Here is a 27,473-nt window from a genome sequence, read left to right as displayed (position 1 = left end):
AGCATCTACGCATGCCATTCTAACCTGTGATCATCATTATCAGATGCACTGTGTAAAATGTCATACACAACACCACCCACTACACTAGGAGAGGATGAAACCATTGATACTGAAATCAATCCTCCTTACTATTAGGCCGATCGATTTGAGAGAGGTTTACATACAGTCATTTCCAAAGACTTTCCCATATTATTATTCACATTAACAGTACAAATACATAGGGGCAGTTCCATGGTAACAGAGTGATGCTGAGACTCAGATTTTTTACTTGAAATGTATGCCAAACAAAAACCAATGATTGCAAAGTTAAACAAACCATACAAGTCTATGCACAAGGACGACTTGGACATTTCAGCATCACTCTGTTACCATGGAATTGCCTATAAGCACAATGCCAAGCTAAACACAATGCCAGGTTAAAGCTGCTAAAGTTAACGATTCATCTCTGAGAATGTCAGATGAGCATGGCTGACCTGTAATGTGTTGGTAGCGCGTGTGACCTAGAGAATGGAGTGCATGGCATGGCCCATCTAGTGGACCAGGTTCTCCATCATGTCCGGCATGAGCAGGGTGGGTGTGCTCTTGGTGGGGTGGGGCAGGCTCAGCATCAGCACCACTACAGGTAGCTGGTACTGCCCGTTCTCCTGGAACTGCCGCCCGCCACGGATGGTGAAGTGGCAGTCCTGAGGAAGGGAGAGACAGAGAGAGAGAGATCATTGAGGCCCTGTCTTGAAATCCACTCTATATGCGGCTGGTTTCAAGATCAGTGCCACAGGGCCATAGAGACTTTTTATTTTAAACATGCCAGAAACAACAGCCATGACGGTATTTTGAACTACTGAAACTTGTTTTGATCTACTGAAACTCATGTCATCTTTAAAGAAAAGCAGTTGTGCTGTGGGTGTGGTGTGTGATGCTCTGTCTACCTGGTGGGGTTTATTTACTCTGTGGAAGAAGTCACAATAGATGTATCCCAGCAACCCCTCTGTCTCATGAACTACAGCCTGGGCATGAAGTGACACAAACAAATGAGCAAACGTAGGAGAAACACAATTAAGACACAGTATAACCACAGCAAACAAACCACAGCTTCAACACTATACGGACATTTGAATAGTTTTAGGAGGGTTTTTACCAGTTTGCGGACATCATCATTCCACACCTCTCCTGTACTTGGATGTTCGGACATGAGTGACTCCATAAAGCTGGGTGAAGAGGCTGTTCAGGCCCTCCATACAAGACCCCAGGGAGAAGTAGGGACTGTAGAGGCTGGGCTCAATGTTGTACCTGCAACCAAAACACAACCACAAAATGACATGAAAACACTTTAGCCTAATCCCAGTTGTGTGACAGAGACAAGCTACTGTAGATGATTGTAGGAATCTCCTGCTAAAACCAAATGGGCATATATTAGCAAGGTTCCATAGTTAACTATGATGCTTTACAGATTCCTCTTATTTTCCCCCTAAAGCCACTTGATGCTCTGATTAACACTTGTCATGCTGACTCTTGGGACTAACGCTCTCAGACTAGCAGACATAAAGGGGGAAGCCCTATCAGTTGATCTGCAAGGCTCCTGTCAATCTTGGGAAGCATGCACAACTACTCACTTCTGGTGTGGACAAAGCATACCATTTGAAGCAAGCAGTGCCTGCCCTGGAGGCATATCCAAACGTCACTTTGATTTAATTAAAACCAGTGAGAAGCCCATTTCCTAGGCCCAGTTTTACAGACATGATTAAGCACACAGCTACACATGATGTGGCCTCCTTGCTTGTTGTATATGGGACAAAGTGTTTCTGTACATTCTGTGCTGTATTATTTAAGTGATGTTTCACATTGAAAGAATACTCAGTAAACACTGTATACTATGCTTCACTCAAGGGGCAACAGTAAGCTTTTTCACCGACTGCTAATGGAATAATAGCAGTAATCATATGATCTTTCCTAAAGACTACTAAAGGGAGTAATTTATACTATCTTGCACATGATGTACTACTGGACCTTCATTTACCGCACTTAATCTGAAACCCATTTCAGCAGGAGATAAACATTATCCAACTCTGACTTCAGTAGGAACTGCAAACCACTAATGCTGTTGACTCCAGGAGAAGAGCACAGTGTCTGGGCACCAGGAGCCATGCAGCCGTGGTGGCAACTTTGGGCAACCAGCCATCCCTGGGAACCAACCGCATTCTAAACCCAACTCCATAGGAAACTCCTAACAACCAACACGGCACAGCACGGCATAGCACGCCAAGGAGATGAAGAAGGCTGAGGGGAAAAGGATTCGGAAACAGTTTTTCCTCAGTTAAAAGGAGGAGGAAAAAGAAGACTCTCCACAACCTCTCACCCTCCTCAAACAGAGGTTGTGCCAAACCCCATGGTGGAAACAGCCATTGAGTCCATCCCCCAGGACCTGGAATGTCTGCAATAAAGCTTTAATAAACTGTTATCCAGCACATTTGGCATTTAGACTTATTGGCCTCTGGTGAGCGCCTGAGAGGAAAAGCAGTTCATTAATAATGTCCGTAAAAAGACGATGTGAGACCGGCACAAAACTGGAGATGCTAGATGTGACCAACCACATCTCCCATTCACTCAAAATGTTCACAGCAGATTAGGCCATTCCACTTCTCCATCTGTGAATCGCGACATTTATGAATAACCCTTGGCAATAAAGATAATATGCTGTCTTAACCGCCCAAAGCCCATTAATCAGCATGAAACTGCAGAATATATAACGCATACTAGAACAAATGCATAGGGTCTCAACAGATAATTCAACATATTATATATGCTATTGGGGAAATCCTTTCCCGACAGATGGGATTTAGTCCTGCAATGAGTTCAGGTTTAGGTTGAGTTGAATACTATCTGGGTCCTAACCAATGTCCCCTTAAAAAAATGTGGCACTGAGCAAATTTCAGGTCTGCTATGTGCCAACTTGAATGTTGTGAAAATTCTGTGCAACTTCAAGCACGCGTTTATTGTGAACACTGAGGCTGTACCCATTTTAAGTTATAGGTTTAAGAGTGGCCATGTAGGCTACTGTGGCTATTTGATCATACTGTAGGCCTACCAGTGGCCTACCATCAAAAACAATGGAGAAAATGCATCCCATAACATTTTAACATGGAAATATCTGTTCTATCATTCAGCCTACAGTAGCAGCCAATGTGTGGTGTTCAAAGTAAGCCTACATTCCAAGAGACTTTTGAAAAATACATACAGGGCTTGACATTAAGCTGTTCATCCACTTATCCTTCAGACAAGGAGGTGACTGAAAATGTTTTGTTGTTTGATGCAAGAAACCACTTTAAAAAATAAAATGCATTATTATTCCATTATTACAGAGAATCAGACAAATTATGCTAACCTCTGCCTATTGGCTTTTTAGCTTATTCAAGCCTGTCTCAAAATACAACACTGCCCCTTTAAAGACAAAAAAATAAGCTCTTTACCTGACTTGCTTTTCAAAGATGTCTAGAAATGTACACATTTTGTGCTCTTGTAGGAAGCAATCACTCCCCTATTGCTGACTACAAATGATCTATAACTGGGCTAATAACTCACTAACTAGCAAAGGATATGAACAGAATGTGCACATGGCTACATGCAGCTCTCGTTTTGATCTCAAAACAAGCGCATCTATTCACAACCGCTCATGCTGTAAACACAGTCCAGTTCAAAGTAAATGGCACAGATCCATATATGGCAATGGTCTATTTGCGTGTAGGCCTACTGCAGCTCTGATTGTTTATGCCTCACCGGTCTGTGTAGAGTAAGGGCTGAGTAGTGTGTGTCAATGCAATAGAATCCTACTCTGATGCGTTCTGCCTACAACAAAATCGCTTGCATAGTTCGTTTTGTTTCGGTATTGTCGTGACGTGACTTTCATTATTGTGATGACTATTATTTATCAAATAATTACCTACTATGTTTAATTGTTACTAGATTAAATTAATAATGTAACAATTAACTCATTAGGAATTTGGGGCACCACGGGAAAGGTTTTTTAACGAGTTAACGTTTCCCGAATTAACTCTAAAGATATCTAGATATCTCTTATCATTTATTAATAATTTACCTCATATCAGTCTCATTCTGAAAGTCGTAGGCTCTTTAAATCTGCACGAACCCAGGTCTTACTGATCATTCCGTACCACACAAATGGATTTCATTATTGATTTACTAACTAATTAAAAACGATAACACAAGATACAAACACGTACACGGTATAGGTAGGGATTAGACACTTAATACAATGAAATTGGGTCTCTAGCTGACTAACACAATATGACACTTGTTACAAAAGATGGTGAGTTAAAGAGAGAGCGAGAGAGAGAGAGAGAGAGAGAGAGAGAGAGAGAGAGAGAGAGAGAGAAAACACTTGGATACACATGGACCTACACTCACAGTAATCCTTTCCCCCGAACTTCCGCCCGTTTGGGTAGAAAAGTAATGCATGTATTTACGTGTTGGAGGTATTCGTCGAGGATCTCTGTTGGACCCAGGCCTTCGTGGGAAGGGGTCGATTGGGCCTTCTCTTTCGGATGGCCTTTCAGATGTAAGGCTCAGATTGTCCACAAGAGGTCACAATGTCCTTCTTCTTAGTTGTCTGTTTACTTTCACTCGTTCTGGAAGTGGTCTTCTGAGGACGGCTAATCAGCCGTGTCGATGATCCCCTGTGGGGTGATTAGAGCAGTGTAGTAGACGATGGCTTGAAGAGAGTAACAGGATGGTCCCACTTAAATTCACCTTCTTAGATACAGTACTTAGAACAGCTACTCAGCCGTAACATTGATTGTTAATGGAGGCAACTTTGTCGTCTTCACCTTGTGTTGCTTTTCAGGGTCGGGACCAACATGGACAAAAGCTGCAGCTTGAGGTCCGTCTAGTCTGATCTGATCGTTCTTATCTCAATCTTTTATGCACTCTGGTAAAGAGGGGCGTTTCCGTCATACTGACACGCTCTCTAAGCTCCCTTGGGCGTGGCTAGTTACGAGGCAAAAGTATTATCTTCACTATGATTTTGTTAGAAAGCTAAAATCCCATTGGGCCTCCCGAGTGGCGCAGTGGTCTAAGGCACTACATCGCAGTGCTAGCTGTGCCACTAGAGATCCTGGTTCGATTCCAGGCTCTGTCGCAGCAATCCGCGACCAGGAGACCCATGGGGCGGCCGTCCAGGGTAGGGGAGGGTTTGGCCGGCCATTCTCATTGACGGGGCTGTAATGGAACAGGTTGAGAGCTACAAGTTCCTTGGTGTCCACATCACCAACAAACTATCATGGTCCAAACACACCAAGACAGTCATGAAGAGGGCACGACAAAGCCTATTCCCCCTCAGGAGACTGAAAAGATTTGGCATGGGTCCTCAGATCCTCAAAAGGTTATACAGCTGCACCATCGAGAGCATCCTGACTGGTTGCATCACCGCCTGGTAGGGCAACTGCTCGGCCTCCGACTGCAAGGCACTACAGAGGGTAGTGCGTATGGCCCAGTACATCACTGGGGCCAAGCTTCCTGCCATCCAGGACCTCTATACCAGGCGGTGTCAGAGGAAGGCCAAAATTGTCAAAGACTCCAGCCACCCTAGTCATAGACTGTTCTCTCTGCTACCGCACGGCAAGCGGTACCGGAGCGCCAAGTCTAGGTCCAAAAGGCTTCTCAACAGCTTCTACCCCCAAGCCATAAGACTCCTGAACAGCTAATCTTGGCTACCCGGACTATTTGCACTGCCCCCCCACCCCCCTCTTTTACGCTGCTGCTACTCTGTTTATTATTTATGCATAGTCACTTTAACTCTACCCACATGTACATATTACCTCAATTACCTCGACTAGCCGGTGCCCCCGCACATTGAATCTGCACCGGTACCCCCCTGTATATAGCCTTCCTACTGTTATTTTATTTTACTGCTGCTCTTTAGTTATTTGCTTTTATTTTTTTTTGTTAACACTTTAAAAAATGTGTTTGTTGATGATATGTGTAATAAAGAGTTGGCTCCACCTGACTTTGTCAAAAAATAGCCCCTTTTCCATAATACATCCGAGAGCGTTCGACCTACCTCACTCCCTCTCTCTCTCTCGCACCACTCTGAGTGCCGCTCAGCCCACCATAGGTGCGTTGCTGAGCGCACACATAAGGTAGGTATAAGAAAGGTATCAAGGCGCCGCCTTGTATTACCTCATAAGGACCTCACTTTACAGACTCCTAGGAGTGCTGTAGTGAGTGTCTCACATAGCAGGCTGCAGTCTCAGTCAGATAATGGCAGGATGACGCAACCGCTATTCGGGGATGGCGCGCTGTCTCAGGCTTCAGTCAGTGCAGTTCAGACCCGTGCTGCGTTCACGGAGGGCCGGAATACTACGGTTACGAGTTTAACCAACGTATCGGCGCCCCCGTTTCTCTCAGAACGCGCTGATGCTCACCACGCTGAGTGTAGCTCAGCCCACCAGAGCTGAGCACACACAGGAGGTGAATGTTAAAAAGGTATCAAGGCGCCGCCTTGTGTTACCTCATAGAGACCTCACATTACAGACTCCTAGGAGTAATGCAGTGAAGGGCTCTCATAGCAGACTGCAGTCACAGCCAGATATTGGAATAATGACGCAATCGCTTTCTGGGGATGGTGCTCTGTCGCAGGCTAAAGCCTCGATCAGTGCAGTTCAGACCCGTGCTGCGTTCACGGAGGGCCGGAATACTACGGTTACGGTTTAACCAACGTATTGGCGCCCCCGTTTCTCTCAGAACGCGCTGATGTTTCCTCTCCCTTTCACGGGAGGCCCACCTTGGGCTGTTCCACCACCTCAGTGCTGGGGAACAGCGGCGGCGAGGGCCATCGAGGAATACAGGTCCTTCCTACTGAATGTACCACAGCTTCGCGCTCGCCCGCTTTCTCTGCATTGCTGGGAGTGGCGGCGAAGCTGTACCCTCTCACGCTGGCTAGACCAGACGTTGCAGAAGGGTTATGCCATCCAATTCCATCGGACCCCGCCCCCATTCAGGGGAGTGGTGGAGACGGTGATGAAAACGCCCGAAAAAGTGGCCGCTCTGGTATCAGAGATTACGGAACTTTTGGCGAAGGAGGCGGTCACAGTAGTTACCCAGGAGCAAAGGAACAAAGGGCTATATTCGCCCTACTTCCTGGTGCCCAAAAAGACGGGGGGAATGAGGCCGATATTGGATTTACGCATTCTCAACGAGAGCGTAACCAAACTGCCCTTCCGAATGCTCACGACAAAACTTCTACTGGAATGTGTCCAGATAGGAGACTTTTGTACAAGCATAGACCTGAAGGACGCGTACTTTCATGTGCCGGTGCAGCCGCGTCACAGAAAGTTTCTGCGATTCGCCTTTCAAGGGGTGGCGTACGAATACATGAGGATGCCATTCGGGTACGCCCTGGCACCTCGCACGTTTTCCAAGTGTGTAGAGGCGGCATTGGAACCGTTGCATCGTCAGGGAATAAGGCTACTAGCCTACCTAGACGACCTACTGGTTCTCGCCTGTCAGCAGAGCAGGTGTTCACTCACACGACACAGACAGTGATTCATCTCACGCGTCTGGGGTTCGCTGTGAATTGGAAAAAGAGCGCGCCCTGGCCCAGTCATCAGATTGTCTACCTGGGGATACAGCTAGACACTGTAATGATGAGGGCTCAAAATTCGGACCCTCGAAGGGTAGCCTTGTTGCTAGCCCTGAGAAAGTGTCGTCCGAATCACACGGTAACGGCGCTGTCGGTCATGTCACTCTTGGGTCTCATGTCGTCAGCCCATGTCGTGGTTCCGCTGGGACTCCTGCGCATGCGCAGGATGCAGCGATGGTTTGCCCAACTAAGACTAGACCCAGTGCGTCAACGTCATCGGTTGGTGGTGGTTCCTCTCTCGCACAGTGCAGATCTGAACTATTGGAGAGACCCGCACGTTCTCACGCACGGAGTCCCGATAGGCAAAGTGTCCTCCAACATTCCAGTGTTTACAGATGCCTCTCTGACTGGATGGGGAGGGACATGTCAGACCCAAGTGATAGGAGGGGTGTGGCCTCTTTCGAGTCGCCACATCAACCTCTTGGAGTTGGAAACGGTTCGACTGGTTCTGACCCACTTCGGGGTTGCGATGTTTTGGTCTGGTCAGACAACCGGACCACAGTAACCTACATAAATCGCCAGGGAGGAGTCAGGTCTCCTGCTCTCCACCGGTCGGCGGAGGAATTGTGGCTGTGGGCTCACGAGCACCTTCGCTCATTGAGAGCAGCACACATTCCGGGCTACTTGAACGTAGGAGCAGACCTCATGTCTCGAGGGGGTCCCCGAGACGACGAGTGGCGTCTGCATCCGGACATTGTTCTCCAAATTTGGGAACAGTTCGGGAGAGCCGAGGTGGACTTATTCGCGTCACGCGTGAACGCGCATTGTCCTCTATGGTTCTCTCTGAGGGAACAGGACGAACCGCCACTGGGAAGGGACGCGTTCGCGCACCAACTGTGGCCGAGAGTTCTTCTGTATACATTCCCTCCGCTGTCCTGCATTCTCCCACTGTTAGCCAGGATGAGATCAGGCGGGCTGTCATTAATATTGGTAGCCCCCGATCGCCCAGGGGCTCCATGGTTCGCAGAGATGAGTCAGATGTTGATTGCGCCACCTTGGCCAATTCCACATCGACAGGACGCGTTGTCTCAGGCGGGAGGCTCGATAGGGCGATTGCCCATAATCGGCCAACCACTGAAGGCTTGGCTCCTGAGAATGACAGGCTAGAGCGCCGTGGGTTATCTGATTCAGTAATCAGGACCATACAGGGTTCACGTGCCAGTTCCACTTCCAGGGTGTATGTCAGTAAGTGGAACGTTTTTTCACAATGGTGCATCACAGAGAATGTAGACCCCATGAACTGGCAGGTTGAGAGTGTTCTCTCTTTTCTGCAGTTTATGTTTGATAAGCAGCGATTGCCCGCCACCATTAAGGTGTTTGCAGCGGCGATTTCAGCTTCTCACGAGGGGTTTGGCAGAGACACTGTCTTCAGCCACCTTCTAGTGAAACGTTTCTTATTAGGAACACGGTGGCTTAGGCCAATGCCTAGAGCCAAGCTTCCTCAGTGGGATTTGGCTTTGGTACTCGAAGCACTCTGTGAGTTGCCGTTCGAGCCATTGAATCAATTACCCCTCAAGATGCTGTCTATGAAGACAGCACTGCTGCTCGCTTTGACTACTGCTAAGCGTGTAAAGTGATTTGTGTGCTCTTCAACGAGACTTTCAACGAGACCCGACTGCCTTGCCATTATTGGCGATTTGAGCAGAGCGGTGTTACGTCCTAACCCGGCATTTGTACCGAAGGTTATTAAGAGCTCATATAGATCACAGACCGTGGAGCTGTTGGCTTTTTCTCCCCCTCCTCATGGGGAGAGGAGAGAGGAAAGGCTCCATCGCCTGTGCCCAGTGCGCGCTTTGGCGTGTTACGTTGAGCGCACAGCAGCGATTAGGTCATCGCCTCAGCTGTTTGTGTGTCACGGTGCGGCTGCACTAGGTAGACCACTTTCAAAACAGCGTCTGTCTCATTGGCTTTGTGAAGGCATTGAGACAGCTTATGAGGCAATTGCCTCAGGGTATAAGAGCCCACTCCACTCGTGGAGTAGCGGCTTCTACTGCCCTTTTCAGAGGAACAGGGGTAGAGGATATCTGTGCAGCGGCGTCGTGGTCGTCACTGTCTCCATTTATCCGGTTCTATCTCATGGATATGTCTTCTAACTCTTTTTTTATTATTATTACGATTTTTATTTTATTTATATTTTTAGTGTTTTGTTTTTTCTCTATTTTAAAAAATATTTTTTCATTTATTTTTGTTTTTTTGTTTTTGTTTTTTTTGGGGGGGGATGGATCAGCTTAATATTGCAGATAGATTGTATCTTCTATCAATGTAATTGTCTGCATCACTTCCAATCCCCCATGTTTTTTATATATATACTCCCCTTTATTACTTTTCAACCCCGCCATCCTTTCCCTACTTGGAGTAAATTAGTGAACAACAATGCCCAGGCCTCTACTTCCGATCTATACTTACTATCTACACCTTATGGACAGAGTTAATTTTACAATAATTCTAATATATATAATTATTTTATTTTTTTGCTCCTGAACTTTTTCTACTCTCAACCTCTCCGATCATTTTCATGATGTCCATCCGGTTTGCTTCTACAGTGGGGAAAAAAAGTATTTAGTCAGCCACCAATTGTGCATGTTCTCCCACTTAAAAGTATGAGAGAGGCCTGTAATTTTCATCATAGGTACACGTCAACTATGACAGACAAAATGAGATTTTTTTTCCCAGAAAATCACATTGTAGGATTTTTTATGAATTTATTTGCAAATTATGGTGGAAAATAAGTATTTGGTCACCTACAAACAAGCAAGATTTCTGGCTCTCACAGACCTGTAACTTCTTCTTTAAGAGGCTCCTCTGTCCTCCACTCGTTACCTGTATTAATGGCACCTGTTTGAACTTGTTATCAGTATAAAAGATGGTGGAAAATAAGTATTTGGTCAATAACAAAAGTTTCTCAATACTTTGTTATATACGCTTTGTTGGCAATGACACAGGTCAAACGTTTTCTGTAAGTCTTCAAAAGGTTTTCACACACTGTTGCTGGTATTTTGGCCCATTCCTCCATGAAGATCTCCTCTAGAGCAGTGATATTTTGGGGCTGTCGCTGGGCAACACGAACTTTCAACTCCCTCCAAAGATTTTCTATGGTGTTGAGATCTGGAGACTGGCTAGGCCACTCCAGGACCTTGAAATGCTTCTTACGAAGCCACTCCTTCGTTGCCCGGGCGGTGTGTTTGGGATCATTGTCATGCTGAAAGACCCAGCCACGTTTCATCTTCAATGCCCTTGCTGATGGAAGGAGGTTTTCACTCAAAATCTCACGATACATGGCCCCATTCATTCTTTCCTTTACACGGATCAGTCGTCCTGGTCCCTTTGCAGAAAAACAGCCCCAAAGCATGATGTTTCCACCCCCATGCTTCACAGTAGGTATGGTGTTCTTTGGATGCAACTCAGCATTCTTTGTCCTCCAAACACGACGAGTTGAGTTTTTACCAAAAAGTTATATTTTGGTTTCATCTGACCATATGACATTCTCCCAATCCTCTTCTGGATCATCCAAATGCACTCTAGCAAACTTCAGACGGGCCTGGACATGTACTGGCTTAAGCAGGGGGACACGTCTTGCACTGCAGGATTTGAGTCCCTGGCGGCGTAGTGTGTTACTGATGGTAGGCTTTGTTACTTTGGTCCCAGCTCTCTGCAGGTCATTCACTAGGTCCCCCCGTGTGGTTCTGGGATTTTTGCTCACCGTTCTTGTGATCATTTTGACCCCACGGGGTGAGATCTTGCGTGGAGCCCCAGATCGAGGGAGATTATCAGTGGTCTTGTATGTCTTCCATTTCCTAATAATTGCTCCCACAGTTGATTTCTTCAAACCAAGCTGCTTACCTATTGCAGATTCAATCTTCCCAGCCTGGTGCAGGTCTACAATTTTGTTTCTGGTGTCCTTTGACAGCTCTTTGGTCTTGGCCATAGTGGAGTTTGGAGTGTGACTGTTTGAGGTTGTGGACAGGTGTCTTTTATACTGATAACAAGTTCAAACAGGTGCCATTAATACAGGTAACGAGTGGAGGACAGAGGAGCCTCTTAAAGAAGAAGTTACAGGTCTGTGAGAGCCAGAAATCTTGCTTGTTTGTAGGTGACCAAATACTTATTTTCCACCATAATTTGCAAATAAATTCATTAAAAATCCTACAATGTGATTTTCTGGATTTTTTTTCTCAATTTGTCTGTCATAGTTGACGTGTACCTATAATGAAAATTACAAGCCTCTCTCATCTTTTTAAGTGGGAAAACTTGCACAATTGGTGGCTGACTAAATACTTTTTTTCCCCACTGTATATTCAATACCTCCCATCTATCTCTTAACACCATCCATATAGGATTTCTATTTGCCATATATATTTCAACCGTACTGTGATGTTTTACAAAAGTTCTGAACCTTTCTATTCTCATTGCTTCTACAAATTGTGAATTAAAAATAAACATTTTTGATTTTTGCTAAAAGTATTATTATATTATTGATTGATTGACTATGACTTTTCAGATCACCCAGTAATGCTATCTGTAAGGTTAGCTCCAGGTAAATATTGCAATCCTTTAGCCATTCCTGGACCTGTGTCCAAAAACAAGCTACAAATGGACAGAACCAAAACAAATGATCTAATGATTCTGTCTCTTCACAGCAAAATCTGCAGAGCTGGGAAGATTGTATCCCCCATATAAATAACATTATATTGGTAGCAAGAATTGTATATAATAATTTAAATTGAAAGATTCTAATTTTTGAATCCGGTGTCGTTTTGCGTGTCAGTTCATAAACACTATGCCATGGGATCGGTACGTCAAAGATCTCTTCCCAACTATTTTGCAATCTATATGGGACGGCTGTCAATCCTTTGGTCCTTAAGTGAAACTGATATACTTTTTTATTTATCACAGTTTTCCTTAACCAATTATGTTCTTTAATGCAAGGCCGACAGACAAGTTCCTTACTTTCTCCCCCTTCCACTTTCCTCTTCCACTTTTGCGGTAAGGCTGCAATTATTTGGTTGTAATTTTGGGTAGAGCAGACATTTCTATATGTTTTTGTTAGCTGCATGTGCGACATAACTCCACCAGTCCTACCAATGATATCATTTACGAAGATTATACCTTTTTTAAACATTCTGTAAAAAAATAAAGGTTTTTTGTCAATTAGTATATTTGAATTTAACCACAATATTTGTTGCATTATTTGTTCTGTCGTTTCTGGAGGATTAAATTGACATTGCAACCAACTTTCTATGGCTTGTTTTAGAAATAGTGATATTTGGGAGATGATTTCCTTTTCAAATAACTGCAAATGAGTTGTTGTAATCTGAAAAAAGGGAAAAAGGCCTTTCTTGAACATTGGGTGAGACAATCTTACTAATTTGCTTCAGAACCAGTTCGGGTTTAAGTATAACTTTTGTATGACTGAAGCTTTTAGTGATAGGTCTAATGCTTTAATATTTAATAATTTCTGTCCTCCGAATTCATATTCATTATATAAATATGCCCTTTTAATTTTGTCTGGCTTGCCGTTCCAAATAAAATTGAATATTTTTTTCTCATATATTAAAAAACTGTTCGCTAGGCGTAGGCAAGACCATAAGCAAATAGGTAAACTGGGATAATACTAAAGAGTTAATCAGGGTGATTTTTCCACAAATTGACAGGTATTTTCCTTTCCATGGTAGTAAGATCTATTTTTTCTAACTTTCTATTAAAATTTATTGAAGTGAGATCATTTATTTCCTTTGGGATATGTATTCCGAGTATATCCACATCACCATCAGACCATGTTATTGGTCAACTACATGGTAATGTAAATTTTTTATTTTTTAGTGATCCAATACGTAATATAGTACATTTGTCATAATTTGGTTGTAATCCAGAAAGGTTAGAAAATGTATCTAGATCCTCTATGAGGCTGTGGAGGGATTCTAGTTGTGGATTTAAAAGAAAACATGAATCATCAGCGTACAATGACACCTTTGTTTTTAAGCCCTGTATTTCTAATCCTCTGATATTATTATTGGATCTGATTTTAATAGCTAACATCTCGATGGCCACAATAAATAGATATGCCAATAGTGGACAACCTTGTTTCACTCCTCTTGACAGTTTAAAACTTTCTGAGAAATAGACATTATTTACTATTTTACACCTAGGGTTACTATACATGATTTTGACCCATTTTATAAGAGATTCTCCAAAATTGAAATGCTCCAGGCATTTATATATAAACCCCAGTCGAATTTTATCAAATGCCTTTTCGAAGTCTGCTATGAATAGCAGGCCTGGTTTCCCATATTTTCCATAGTGTTCTATTGTTTCCAATACTTGCCTTATATTATCTCCAATGTATCTTCCATGTAAAAAACCTGTCTGATTAGAATGAATAATATCCGACAATACCTTTTTAATTCTATGCGCTATACATTTTGCTAGGATTTTTGCATCACAACACTGAAGTGTAAGGGGCCTCCAATTTTGTAAATGGACTGGATCTTTATATTTTCCACTTGTATCCTGTTTCAGTAATAATGAGATCAGACCTTCTTCTTGAGTGTCAGATAATCTACCATTTACATAGGAGTGGTTAAAACATGCTAATAACGGTCCTCTTAGTATATCAAAAAAGGTTTGGTATACCTCGACTGGTATGCCATCCAACCCTGGAGTTTTCCCCGACTTAAAGTCTTTAATTGCATCCAGAAGTTCCTCCTCTGTAATTTCACCTTCACATGAGTCTTTCTGTGTGGCTGTTAATTTGACATTATCAATAGAAAAAACATCTCTACAATTAGCTTCAGTTAGAGGAGATGGAGGCGACTGAAAAGAAAACCTATGCTTAAAGTACTTTGTTTCTTCCTTCAAAATATCATTTGGTGTATTATGGGTGACTCCGTCAATTGTAACCAGTTTCATTAAGTTCTTTTTGGTAGCATTCCTATGTTGAAGATTAAAAAATAATTTTGTGAATTTTTCCCCATATTCCATCCAGTTTGCTTTATTTTTATAATATATTACACTTGATCTTTCTTGAATAAGTTTCTCCATTTCTTTTTGTTTTTCCTCTAATTTATTCTGAGCCTCTATGTTACAGTTTTTATTGCCATCTATCTGTTCTGTTAGACTTTCTATTTCCTTTCTTAGTATAAACTCTTTTGACCTAAATTTCTTTTGTTTTCGAGATGAGTACTGAATTGCATGGCCTCTAAAGGCACATTTAAAGGTGTCCCATACAATAAGGGGATTCGCTGTACCTATGTTATGTTGGAAAAAGTCAGTTATAAATTCCTTTGTTCTAATTATAAATTATTTATCATCCAATAGGCTTTGATTAAATTTCCAATATCCTCGCCCACGTGGAAATTCAGTAAGAGTAATGTATATGCCTATTATATGATGGTCCGACCGCATTCTGTCCCCTATCAACACTTTTTTTTACTTTTGGTGCCAACGAGAATGAGATAAGAAAGAAGTCAAGACGACTAGCTTGATTCAGTCTCCGCCATGTATATCTCACTAGATCAGTATATTTAAGCCTCCATACAGTGGGGGAAAAAAGTATTTAGTTAGCCACCAATTGTGCAAGTTCTCCCACTTAAAAAGATGAGAGAGGCCTGTAATTTTCATCATAGGTACACGTCAACTATGACAGACAAAATGAGAAAAAAAAACAACAAAAAAATCACATTGTAGGATTTTTAATACATTTATTTGCAAATTATGGTGGAAAATAAGTATTTGGTCAATAACAAAAGTTTCTCAATACTTTGTTATATACCCTTTGTTGGCAATGACACAGGTCAAACGTTTTCTGTAAGTCTTCACAAGGTTTTCACACACTGTTGCTGGTATTTTGGCCCATTCCTCCATGCAGATCTCCTCTAGAGCAGTGATGTTTTGGGGCTGTCGTTGGGCAACACAGACTTTCAACTCCCTCCAAAGATTTTCTATGGGGTTGAGATCTGGAGACTGGCTAGGCCACTCCAGGACCTTGAAATGCTTCTTACGAAGCCACTCCTTCATTGCCCGGGCGGTGTGTTTGGGATCATTGTCATGCTGAAAGACCCAGCCACATTTCATCTTCAATGCCCTTGCTGATGGAAGGAGGTTTTCACTCAAAATCTCACGATACATGGCCTCATTCATTCTTTCCTTTACACGGATCAGTCGTCCTGGTCCCTTTGCAGAAAAACAGCCCCAAAGCATGATGTTTCCACCCCCATACTTCACAGTAGGTATGGTGTTCTTTGGATGCAACTCAGCATTCTTTGTCCTCCAAACACGAGTTGAGTTTTTACCAAAAAGTTATATTTTGGTTTCATCTGACCATATGACATTCTCCCAATCCTCTTCTGGATCATCCAAATGCACTCTAGCAAACTTCAGACGGGCCTGGACATGTACTGGCTTAAGCAGGAGGACACGTCTGGCACTGCAGGAATTGAGTCCCTGGCTGCGTAGTGTGTTACTGATGGTAGGCTTTGTTACTTTGGTCCCAGCTCTCTGCAGGTCATTCACTAGGTCCCCCCGTGTGGTTCTGGGATTTTTGCTCACCGTTCTTGTGATCATTTTGACCCCACGGGGTGAGATCTTGCGTGGAGCCCCAGATCGAGGGAGATTATCAGTGGTCTTGTATGTCTTCCATTTCCTAATAATTGCTCCCACAGTTGATTTCTTCAAACCAAGCTGCTTACCTATTGCAGATTCAGTCTTCCCAGCCTGGTGCAGGTCTACAATTTTGTTTCTGGTGTCCTTTACATTTACATTTTAGTCATTTAGCAGACGCTCTTATCCAGAGCGACTTACAGGAGCAATTAGGGTTAAGTGCCTTGCTCAAGGGCACATTAACGTCATTTAGCAGACGCTCTTAGCCAGAGCGACTCACAAATTGGTGCGTTCACCCTATAGCCAGTGGGATAACCACTTTACAATTTGGGGGGGGGGGGGTAGAAGGATTACTTTATCCTATCCCAGGTATTCCTTAAAGAGGTGGGGTTTCAAATGTCTCCGGAAGGTGGTGAGTGACTCCGCTGTCCTGGCGTCGTGAGGGAGCTTGTTCCACCATTGGGGTGCCAGAGCAGCGAACAGTTTTGACTGGGCTGAGCGGGAACTATGCTTCCGCAGAGGAAGGGGAGCCAGCAGGCCAGAGGTGGATGAACGCAATGCCCTCGTTTGGGTGTAGGGACTGATCAGAGCCTGAAGGTACAGAGGTGCCGTTCCCCTCACTGCTCCATAGGCAAGCACCATGGTCTTGTAGCGGATGCGAGCTTCAACTGGAAGCCAGTGGAGTGTGCGGAGGAGGGTTTTGACGTGAGAGAACTTGGGAAGGTTGAACACCAGACGGGCTGCGGCATTCTGGATGAGTTGTAGGGGTTTAATGGCACAGGCAGGGAGGCCAGCCAACAGCGAGTTGCAGTAGTCCAGCCGGGAGAGACAGCTCTTTGGTCTTGGCCATAGTGGAGTTTGGAGTGTGACTGTTTGAGGTTGTGGACAGGTGTCTTTTATACTGATAACAAGTTCAAACAGGTGCCATTAATACAGGTAACGAGTGGAGGGCAGAGGAGCCTCTTAAAGAAGAAGTTACAGGTCTGTGAGAGCCAGAAATCTTGCTTGTTTGTAGGTGACCAAATACTTATTTTCCACCATAATTTGCAAATAAATTCATTAAAAATCCTACAATGTGATTTTCTGGATTTTTTTTCTCTCAATTTGTCTGTCATAGTTGACGTGTACCTATGATGAAAATTACAGGCCTCTCATCTTTTTAAGTGGGAGAACTTGCACAATTGGTGGCTGACTAAATACTTTTTTTCCCCACTGTATATCTACTAATTATAATGTATCCATGACATTCACAATTTCCTTAAGAGCATGTGGGTGATTGTTTGTGGTGTGATTTCCTTTACGGTCCATTGAGCTATTTAAAACAGTATTATAATCCCCCACCATAACAATATTGTCTTGAATTGCTTGCAGGCTTGATAATTTATTATATATATTGTCAAAGAATTGTGGATCATCATTATTTGGTCCGTAAAGGTTAATGAGCCATATCTGTTTATGGTCCAATAACATATTTAAAATAATCCATCTACCTTGCGTATCTATTTTGACAATTTGCACATTCGGATCGTAATTACTATTAATTAATATCATCACCCCTTTTGAATTTCTTTGCCCATGGGAGAAGTATATTTCCCCCCCCCCCCATTATTTTTTCCACGCTACTTCATCTCGAATTGTTGAATGAGTTTCCTGTATACAATAGATATTATATTCCTTCTCTTTGAGCCATGTAAATATTGTTCTTCTTTTGTTAATATCAGCTAAGCCATTACAATTATAACTGGCTATACTTATTTCACCATACACCATAAGGAGATACAAGTTTCAAGTCTATTTATCATTATATATGTTTGTAAATTTACCAATAAAAAATACCGTAATGATTGAGTGTCCATATAGCTGTACCGTGATATTTGCATTGCTACGGAGTAACCCTTCAATTGTTCTCCACTAATTCCCCCGCTAAAGCCCCTCCCCATCCCAAGTTGAGCCGTCATCCCAGTGATCAGCATCCCACCCACGTCCCTCCGGATCCCTAAGGCCCCGAGAGGCCAGGACCCATCCATCGAAAACAGCACACAGTGCCACCCACAAAACAGAAGCAGATTAACCGCCAAAAGCATTTCCAATGCTTTCACCTCTATATACAGTGGGGAAAAAAAGTATTTAGTCAGCCACCAATTGTGCAAGTTCTCCCACTTAAAAAGATGAGAGAGGCCTGTAATTTTCATCATAGGTACACGTCAACTATGACAGACAAATTGAGAAATTTTTTTCCAGAAAATCACATTGCTGGATTTTTTATGAATTTATTTGCAAATTATGGTGGAAAATAAGTATTTGGTCACCTACAAACAAGCAAGATTTCTGGCTCTCACAGACCTGTAACTTCTTCTTTAAGAGGCTCCTCTGTCCTCCACTCGTTACCTGTATTAATGGCACCTGTTTGAACTTGTTATCAGTATAAAAGACACCTGTCCACAACCTCAAATAGTCACACTCCAAACTCCACTATGGCCAAGACCAAAGAGCTGTCAAAGGACACCAGAAACAAAATTGTAGACCTGCACCAGGCTGGGAAGACTGAATCTGCAATAGGTAAGCAGCTTGGTTTGAAGAAATCAACTGTGGGAGCAATTATTAGGAAATGGAAGACATACAAGACCACTGATAATCTCCCTCCATCTGGGGCTCCACGCAAGATCTCACCCCGTGGGGTCAAAATGATCACAAGAACGGTGAGCAAAAATCCCAGAACCACACGGGGGGACCTAGTGAATGACCTGCAGAGAGCTGGGACCAAAGTAACAAAGCCTACCATCAGTAACACACTACACCGCCAGGGACTCAAATCCTGCAGTGCCCCCTGCTTAAGCCAGTACATGTCCAGGCCCGTCTGAAGTTTGCTAGAGTGCATTTGGATGATCCAGAAGAGGATTGGGAGAATGTCATATGGTCAGATGAAACCAAAATATAACTTTTTGGTAAAAACTCAACTCGTCGTGTTTGGAGGACAAAGAATGCTGAGTTGCGTCCAAAGAACACCATACCTACTGTGAAGCATGGGGGTGAAAACATCATGCTTTGGGGCTGTTTTTCTGCAAAGGGACCAGGACGACTGATCCGTGTAAAGGAAAGAATGAATGGGGCCATGTATCGTGAGATTTTGAGTGAAAACCTCCTTCCATCAGCAAGGGCATTGAAGATGAAACGTGGCTGGGTCTTTCAGCATGACAATGATCCCAAACACACCGCCCGGGCAACGAAGGAGTGGCTTCGTAAGAAGCATTTCAAGTTCCTGGAGTGGCCTAGCCAGTCTCCAGATCTCAACCCCATAGAAAATCTTTGGAGGGAGTTGAAAGTCCGTGTTGCCCAGCGACAACCCCAAAACATCTGCTCTAGAGGAGATCTGCATGGAGGAATGGGCCAAAATACCAGCAACAGTGTGTGAAAACCTTGTGAAGACTTACAGAAAATGTTTGACCTGTGTCATTGCCAACAAAGGGTATATAACAAAGTATTGAGAAACTTTTGTTATTGACCAAATACTTATTTTCCACCATAATTTGCAAATAAATTCATTAAAAATCCTACAATGTGATTTTCTGGATTTTTTTTCTCAATTTGTCTGTCATAGTTGACGTGTACCTATGATGAAAATTACAGGCCTCTCTCATCTTTTTAAGTGGGAGAACCTGCACAATTGGTGGCTGACTAAATACTTTTTTTCCCCACTGTATATATATTTAACTATGTAAAAAAAATTATGCATATCCTATTTTCTGTCATTATCAATTAATATGCGTAATAATGTTGGCAGTTCACGCGTAGGATTCTAACATATACCCGGATTGCCATTGTATTACATTTAATTCATTGACAAGCAATTATTATCCTAGCAAATAATTCCCGTGGTCCCCCCCAACATCCCCACCCCCCCCACAACAGATGCCAGACAAGCACACACGCACATACTCACATACTCCAACACACTCAACCCCCCTCCTCCACAATCCACCATAAAATCAGATACTCAACGGCTGTTATATCCCAGAGCCCAACTCGAGAAATAACTTCATTTACGAGTGCACATACAGTTAAAGCTGATTGAGAAAGCATGCAGATTGAGCAGAAATTGATAACAATGTGAGATTTTATTAATCTACTAGTCCTAGGTGATGGAGATCAGATCCACCCTCTTCACCTGAGACACAAACACTCTGATCCCCTGTTGTAACCATTTTCCCAAGCATCTCCGTGCGGTCAGACCTTTGATTATTTTGTGCCACCTGGGCCACAATGATAAACCCCCTCTCTGATTGTCTTCTAACTCTTTGGCTCAGTATTTACTCAGCGTGGCTGAAGGGAGGACTTGAGGTAAGAGAGAGGAATGCAGGACTGAAGAGACAGGTCTCTTTCAGGTCCGCTTCTGATAGAAGGACATATTTTAACATGACTCCTGACTGACATGTTCAGTACAAGAGAAGGCATGTATTGATCTGCCCACCAGTGAATAGCTGGGTTGAGGCGGAATGATGAGGGATAATAGTAGTAACCTTGGTTACGGTACTATTAGACCGGTCATGACAATTTTGACGGAATGTGACAACATCTATCTGCTTGTTCAGATTAGTATGAATCATGTTCTGGGATCTGCCCACTAATCTTTGGGGTTCCATTGATTGAGTGGGGCGGGCTACCGTGTACACAATGTAGAGTGACACTTTGTGTCATTCCATTAGTGGTCGGTATTGTTGTAACAGGATATGGATGTATCATCTATCTGCTAGTACAGATTAGTATGGCCCGTATTCTGGTGATCTGCCCACTAGTCATTGGTGTTAACATTGGACTAGGTGGGGCGGGTTTGGACCGATGACGCAGTATATTGTGACACTTTGTATTGTGATACAGTGGTTACAGTACTGCGGGACTTGGTTGCAGCCATTGCTAGGCCTGACCTTTTCATTTTGATGGGAAGTGTTGGGCTCGGCAGGGAGTACATTTTGGAGCGTTGCGCTCCGCCTTAAACCAATAGGAGCAGAGCTCCTCTATGGGGTGGAGCTCCACGATATAGAACGATAGTTACCGGAGTGTAACTCCAGTTCTATGAGTGGAGCAGAGCCCCATAGGACTTAAGGCCCTGCCGACCCTCTCTAGTCTCGCTGAAGATAAATATCTCGGGAGGCTGATTGAGGGGAGGCATCCCCTCTTATAGGGACACCTGTACTCCTATTGGCTGCAGGTGTGTGCATAATTTTGTCTCAGGCTGATGCTGCCTTAGGGCAGTGGGTAAACCAATAGGAGCAGAGCTCCCCTATGGGGCTACGCTCCACTCATAGAACTGGAGTTACACTCCGGTAACTATCGTTTAGAGGGAACATTGGTCCTCACTGTATTATGGATGGTTCTCATCTGCCTAACACATTCAAACTGTCTTTCTATACTGTAGCATGGCAACAGTGATTCAGGTTGCAAATTCTAATCCTTTGTTTCGGATATGTTCCATCATAAGTCAAAATGACAGCGAACATGTATTACACAAGGATAATTTGTTAATTACAGTACCAATCAAAAGTTTGGACACACCTACTCATTCCAGGGTTTTTCTTAATTTTTACTATTTTCTACATTGTATAATAATAGTGAAGACATCAAAACTATGAAATAACACATATGGAATCAGTTGGAAAAGCATTCCTCATGAAGCTGGTTGAGAGAATGCCAAGAGTCCAACACTTTTTTGGTTACTACATGATACCATATGTGTTATTTCATAGTTTTGATGTCTTTACTATTATTTTACAATGTAGAAAATAGTAAAAATAAAGAAAAACCCTGGAATGTGTAGGTGTGTCCAAACTTTTGACTGGTATTGTATATACACACAGACAGGAACATCTTCAGGTAAAATTAGGTGACAGCGCAACTGAGCGAAGGAAGTTGATATAGGATAAACGAAGACTGACAGTTGAAGTCGGAAGTTTACATACACCTTAGCCAAATCCATTTAAACTCAGTTTTTCACAATTCCTGACATTTAATCCTAGTAAAAATGCCCTGTCTTAGGTCAGTTAGGATCACCACTATATTTTAAGAATGTGAAATGTCAGAATAATAGTAGAGAGAATTATTTATTTCAGCTTTTATTTATTTCATCACATTCCCAGTGGGTCAGAAGTGTACATACACTCAATTAGTATTTAGTAGCATTGCCTTTAAATTGTTTAACTTGGGTCAAACGTTTCGGGTAGCCTTCCACAAGCTTCCCACAATAAGTTGGGTGAATTTTGGCCCATTCCTCCTGACAGAGCTGGTGTAACTGAGTCAGGTTTGTAGGCCTCCTTGCTCGCACACACATTTTCAGTTCTGCCCACAAAATTATTATAGGATTGAGGTCAGGGCTTTGTGATGGCCACTCCAATACCTTGACTTTGTTGTCCTTAAGCCATTTTGCCACAACTTTGGAAGTATGCTTGGGGTCATTGTCCATTTGGAAGACCCATTTGCGACAAAGCTTTAACTTCCTGACTGATGTCTTGAGATGTTGCTTCAATATATCCACATAATTTTCCTTCTTCATGATGCCATCTATTTTGTGAAGTGCACCAGTCCCTCCTGCAGCAAAGCACCCCCACAGCATAATGCTGCCACCTCGTGCTTCACGGTTGGGATGGTGTTCTTCGGCTTGCAAGCCTTCCCCTTTTTCCTCCACAAGCTTCCCACAATAAGTTGGGTGAATTTTGGCCCATTCCTCCTGACAGAGCTGGTGTAACTGAGTCAGGTTTGTAGGCCTCCTTGCTCGCACACACATTTTCAGTTCTGCCCACAAAATTATTATAGGATTGAGGTCAGGGCTTTGTGATGGCCACTCCAATACCTTGACTTTGTTGTCCTTAAGCCATTTTGCCACAACTTTGGAAGTATGCTTGGGGTCATTGTCCATTTGGAAGACCCATTTGCGACAAAGCTTTAACTTCCTGACTGATGTCTTGAGATGTTGCTTCAATATATCCACATAATTTTCCTTCTTCATGATGCCATCTATTTTGTGAAGTGCACCAGTCCCTCCTGCAGCAAAGCACCCCCACAGCATAATGCTGCCACCCCGTGCTTCACGGTTGGGATGGTGTTCTTCGGCTTGCAAGCCTTCCCCTTTTTCCTCCAAACATAACAATGGTCATTATGGCCAAACAGTTCTATTTTTGTTTTATCAGACCAGAGGACATTTCTCAAAAAAGTACGATCTTTGTCCCCATGTGCAGTTGCAAACCGTAGTCTGGCTTTTTTATGGCGGTTTTGGAGCAGTGGCTTCTTCCTTGCTGAGCGGCCTTTCAGGTTATGTTGTAAGTCGCTCTGGATAAGAGCGTCTGCTAAATTATGTAAATGTTTTACTGTGGATATAGATACTTTTGTACCTGTTTCCTCCAGCATCTTCACAAGGTCCTTTGCTGTTGTTCTGGGATTGATTTGCACTTTTCGCACCAAAATACGTTCATCTCTAGGAGACAGAACGCGTCTCCTTACTGAGCGGTATGACGGCTGCGTGGTCCCATGGTGTTTATACTTGCGTACTATTGTTTGTACAGATGAACGTGGTACCTTCAGGTGTTTAGGAATTGCTCCCAAGGATGAACCAGACTTGTGGAGATCTACAATTTTTTTTCTGAGGTCTTGGCTGATTTCTTTTGATTTTCCCATGATGTCAAGCAAAGAGGCACTGAGGTTGAAGGTAGGCCTTGATATACATCCACAGGGACACCTCCAATTGACTCAAATGATGTCAATTAGCCTATCAGAAGCTTTTAAAGCCATGACATCATTTTCTGGAATTTTCCAAGCTGTTTAAAGGCACATTCAACTTAGTGTACGTAAACTTCTGACCCACTGGAATTGCGATACAGTGAATTTTAAGTGAAATAATCTGTCTGTAAACAATTGTTGGAAAAATTACTTGTGTCATGCACAAAGTAGATGTCCTAACCGACTTGCCAAAATTATAGTTTGTTAACAAGAAAGTTGTGGAGTGGTTGAAAAACGAGTTTTAATGACTCCAACCTAAGTGTATGTAAACTTCCGACTTCAACTGTATATATATAAACGTTTTCTTTAAAGTATAATTTTTGGAGAGTTCTAATGCTACTGTCCCCACACAAAAAATATACACTGCTCAAAAAAATAAAGGGAACACTAAAATAACACATCCTAGATCTGAATGAATGAAATAATATTATTAAATACTTTTTTCTGTACATAGTTGAATGTGCTGACAACAAAATCACACAGAAATTATCAATGGAAATCAAATGTATCAACCCATGGAGGTCTGGATTTGGAGTCACCCTCAAAATTAAAGTGGTAAACTCCCGACTTCAACTGTACGTACAGTGAGGGAAAAAAGTATTTGATCCCCTGCTGATTTTGTACGTTTGCCCACTGACAAAGACATGATCAGTCTATAATTTTAAATGTTAGGTTTATTTGAACAGTGAGAGACAGAATAACAACAACAAAATCCAGAAAAACGCATGTCAAAAATGTTATAAATTGATTTGCATTTTAATGAGGGAAATAAGTATTTGACCCCTCTGCAAAACATGACTTAGTACTTGGTGGCAAAACCCTTGTTGGCAATCACAGAGGTCAGACGTTTCCTGTAGTTGGCCACCAGGTTTGCACACATCTCAGGAGGGATTTTGTCCCACTCCTCTTTGCAGATCTTCTCCAAGTCATTAAGGTTTCGAGCCTGACGTTTGGCAACTCGAACCTTGAGCTCCCTCCACATATTTTCTATGGAATTAAGGTCTGGAGACTTACTAGGCCACTCCAGGACCTTAATGTGCTTATTCTTGAGCCACTCCTATGTTGCCTTGGCCGTGTGTTTTGGGTCATTGTCATGCTGGAATACCCATCCACGACCCATTTTCAATGCCCTGGCTGAGGGAAGGAGGTTCTCTCCCAAGATTTGACGGTACATGGCCCCGTCCATTGCCCCTTTGATGCGGTGAATATGTCCTGTCCTCTTAGCAGAAAAACACCCCCAAAGCACAATGTTTCCACCTCCATGTTTGACGGTGGGGATGGTGTTCTTGGGGTCATAGGCAGCATTCCTCCTCCTCCAAACACGGCGAGTTGAGTTGATGCCAAAGAGCTCGATTTTGGTCTCATCTGACCACAACACTTTCACCCAGTTCTCCTCTGAATCATTCAGATGTTCATTGGCAAACTTCAGACGGGCCTGTATATGTGCTTTCTTGAGCAGTGGGACCTTGCGGGCGCAGCAGGATTTCAGTCCTTCACGGCGTAGTGTGTTACCAATTGTTTTCTTGGTGACTATGGTCCCAGCTGCCTTGAGATCATTGACAAGATCCTCCCATGTAGTTCTGGGCTGATTCCTCACCGTTCTCATGATCATTGCAACTCCACGAGGTGAGATCTTGCATGGAGCCCCAGGCCGAGGGAGATTGACAGTTCTTTTGTGTTTCTTCCATTTGCGAATAATCGCACCAACTGTTGTCACCTTCTCACCAAGCTGCTTGGCGATGGTCTTGTAGCCCATTCCAGCCTTGTGTAGGTCTACAATCTTGTCCCTGACATCCTTGGAGAGCTCTTTGGTCTTGGCCATGGTGGAGAGTTTGGAATCTGATTGATTGATTGCTTCTGTGGACAGGTGTCTTTTATACAGGTAACAAAATGAGATTAGGAGCACTCCCTTTAAGAGTGTGCTCCTAATCTCAGCTCGTTACCTGTATAAAAGACACCTGGGAGCCAGAAATCTTTCTGATTGAGAGGGGGTTAAATACTTATTTCCCTCATTAAAATGTAAATCAATTTATACAATTTTTGACATGCGTTTTTCTGGATTTCTTTGTTGTTATTCTATCTCTCACTGTTCAAATAAAACTACCATTACAATTATAGACTGATCATTTCTTTGTCAGTGGGCAAACGTACAAAATCAGCAGGGGATCAAATACTTTTTTCCCTCACTGTAGCACCCATACGTATATCCTAACAATCCTAATATTTGATACCTGAGGAGGACCAGGTAAAGAATAAAATGATGCGCTACAATGAAATATGAAGTTGGCACCCACCTATCCCAAATACAGACAAATATAATTCAAACAGTTTTATCTCATTTGCAGCTGGCGGAGAATAACTATGTCAGGTTCTTTGTTTGAATAATAGATCTAGGACTGTAATACTCACCTTTTAGCACGCAACACACCACTGAAGTATGGAGGGTCCCATGGCATGAGCTCCTACGGAAGATAAACATTATATGACTAATAGTATGTGACAAGAATAAATAACACACCACCACTTGTATTCCCCTTTTTCTTTTAGCTAATGTTTTTTCATCTCACTATGGACTCATATCTTTATATGTACATTACTACATCAGTTAGAATATAAATATTTATAAAAGACAGTAAAACAGTATTTACCGCATTACGGGGGTTGAATTGGGGATTAATAATTTCAAAGAGATTAATAATGAGTGGCTGATGTGATTGAGGGATGTAGCTCAGTTGATAGAGCATGGCGTTTGCAATGCCAGGGTTGTGGGTTCGATTCCCACGGGGGGCCAGTATAAAAAAATAAAATAAAATAAAATAAAAATATATGTATTCACTAACTGTAAGTCGCTCTGGATAAGAGCGTCTGCTAAATGACTAAAAATGTAAAAATTGCTGACTTCACTGTTAGGCCTAATTCAAATTCAACTAAATATGTGAATAATTGCATGAAGTGTACTCATCTATTCAATAAACTATTATTTCTGCTTTATAGTCAATTCTGTAGCCAAATAACTGGAAGTCTGAAAGTTCCAGCATATAAATTATAATTCACACATTTGTATTTTGGGATTCTTCAAAAATAATTTTTTCTAACTTAAAAACATTCACTTCACTAAACTTATAAAGCTCTGAGCAATACACTCTTTCAAAGTTATATCATCACCTTGTGGTAGAGAGGATACATGTCAGCTTTTCAAAACAAAGGTGGAGAAAATATATTTCCTTGTCAGTGGCGATTTTAGCATGTCAATCTTGGTGGGGCAAACAAAAACTGTTTTAGATGCATGCCAGCAAAGCCACTACACAACACAACACGACACTAAACAATACATTAATTGCACTATAACGGTGACAAACGGTGCCAGCAAACTGGTAGGGCCTACATAAAGCTGTCCCAACAGCAGAGCTTTTTCTTCAGCACCATGGAGTGAATCCTTACCACTGCTACACCTGGCTATCAT

The 27,473-nt window shown here is 42.8% G+C and overlaps 1 pseudogene across 1 annotated transcript in view; it reads right to left on the bottom strand.

The window, feature by feature from the left end:
- The window catches only part of LOC311106185 (mitochondrial intermediate peptidase-like), a 57,866-nt pseudogene extending 30,670 nt beyond the window's left edge, over positions 1 to 27,196 (bottom strand). Inside the window, exons 1-6 of the transcript in view lie at positions 27,176 to 27,196; positions 26,659 to 26,715; positions 26,420 to 26,472; positions 1,136 to 1,287; positions 927 to 1,004; positions 474 to 683 (exon numbers count right to left, since the gene is read on the bottom strand). The product of the transcript in view is annotated as a mitochondrial intermediate peptidase-like (transcript). The remainder of the gene's footprint in view (positions 1 to 473; positions 684 to 926; positions 1,005 to 1,135; positions 1,288 to 26,419; positions 26,473 to 26,658; positions 26,716 to 27,175) is intronic.
- Positions 27,197 to 27,473: the final 277 nt, after the last annotated feature.

The sequence above is a fragment of the Coregonus lavaretus genome (genome assembly GCF_964263955.1).
Source record: "Coregonus lavaretus genome assembly, chromosome: 30".
NCBI lineage: Eukaryota > Metazoa > Chordata > Actinopteri > Salmoniformes > Salmonidae > Coregonus > Coregonus lavaretus.
Note: the sequence above shows the minus strand (reverse complement) of the source record. Positions and strands in the feature narration are given on the sequence as shown.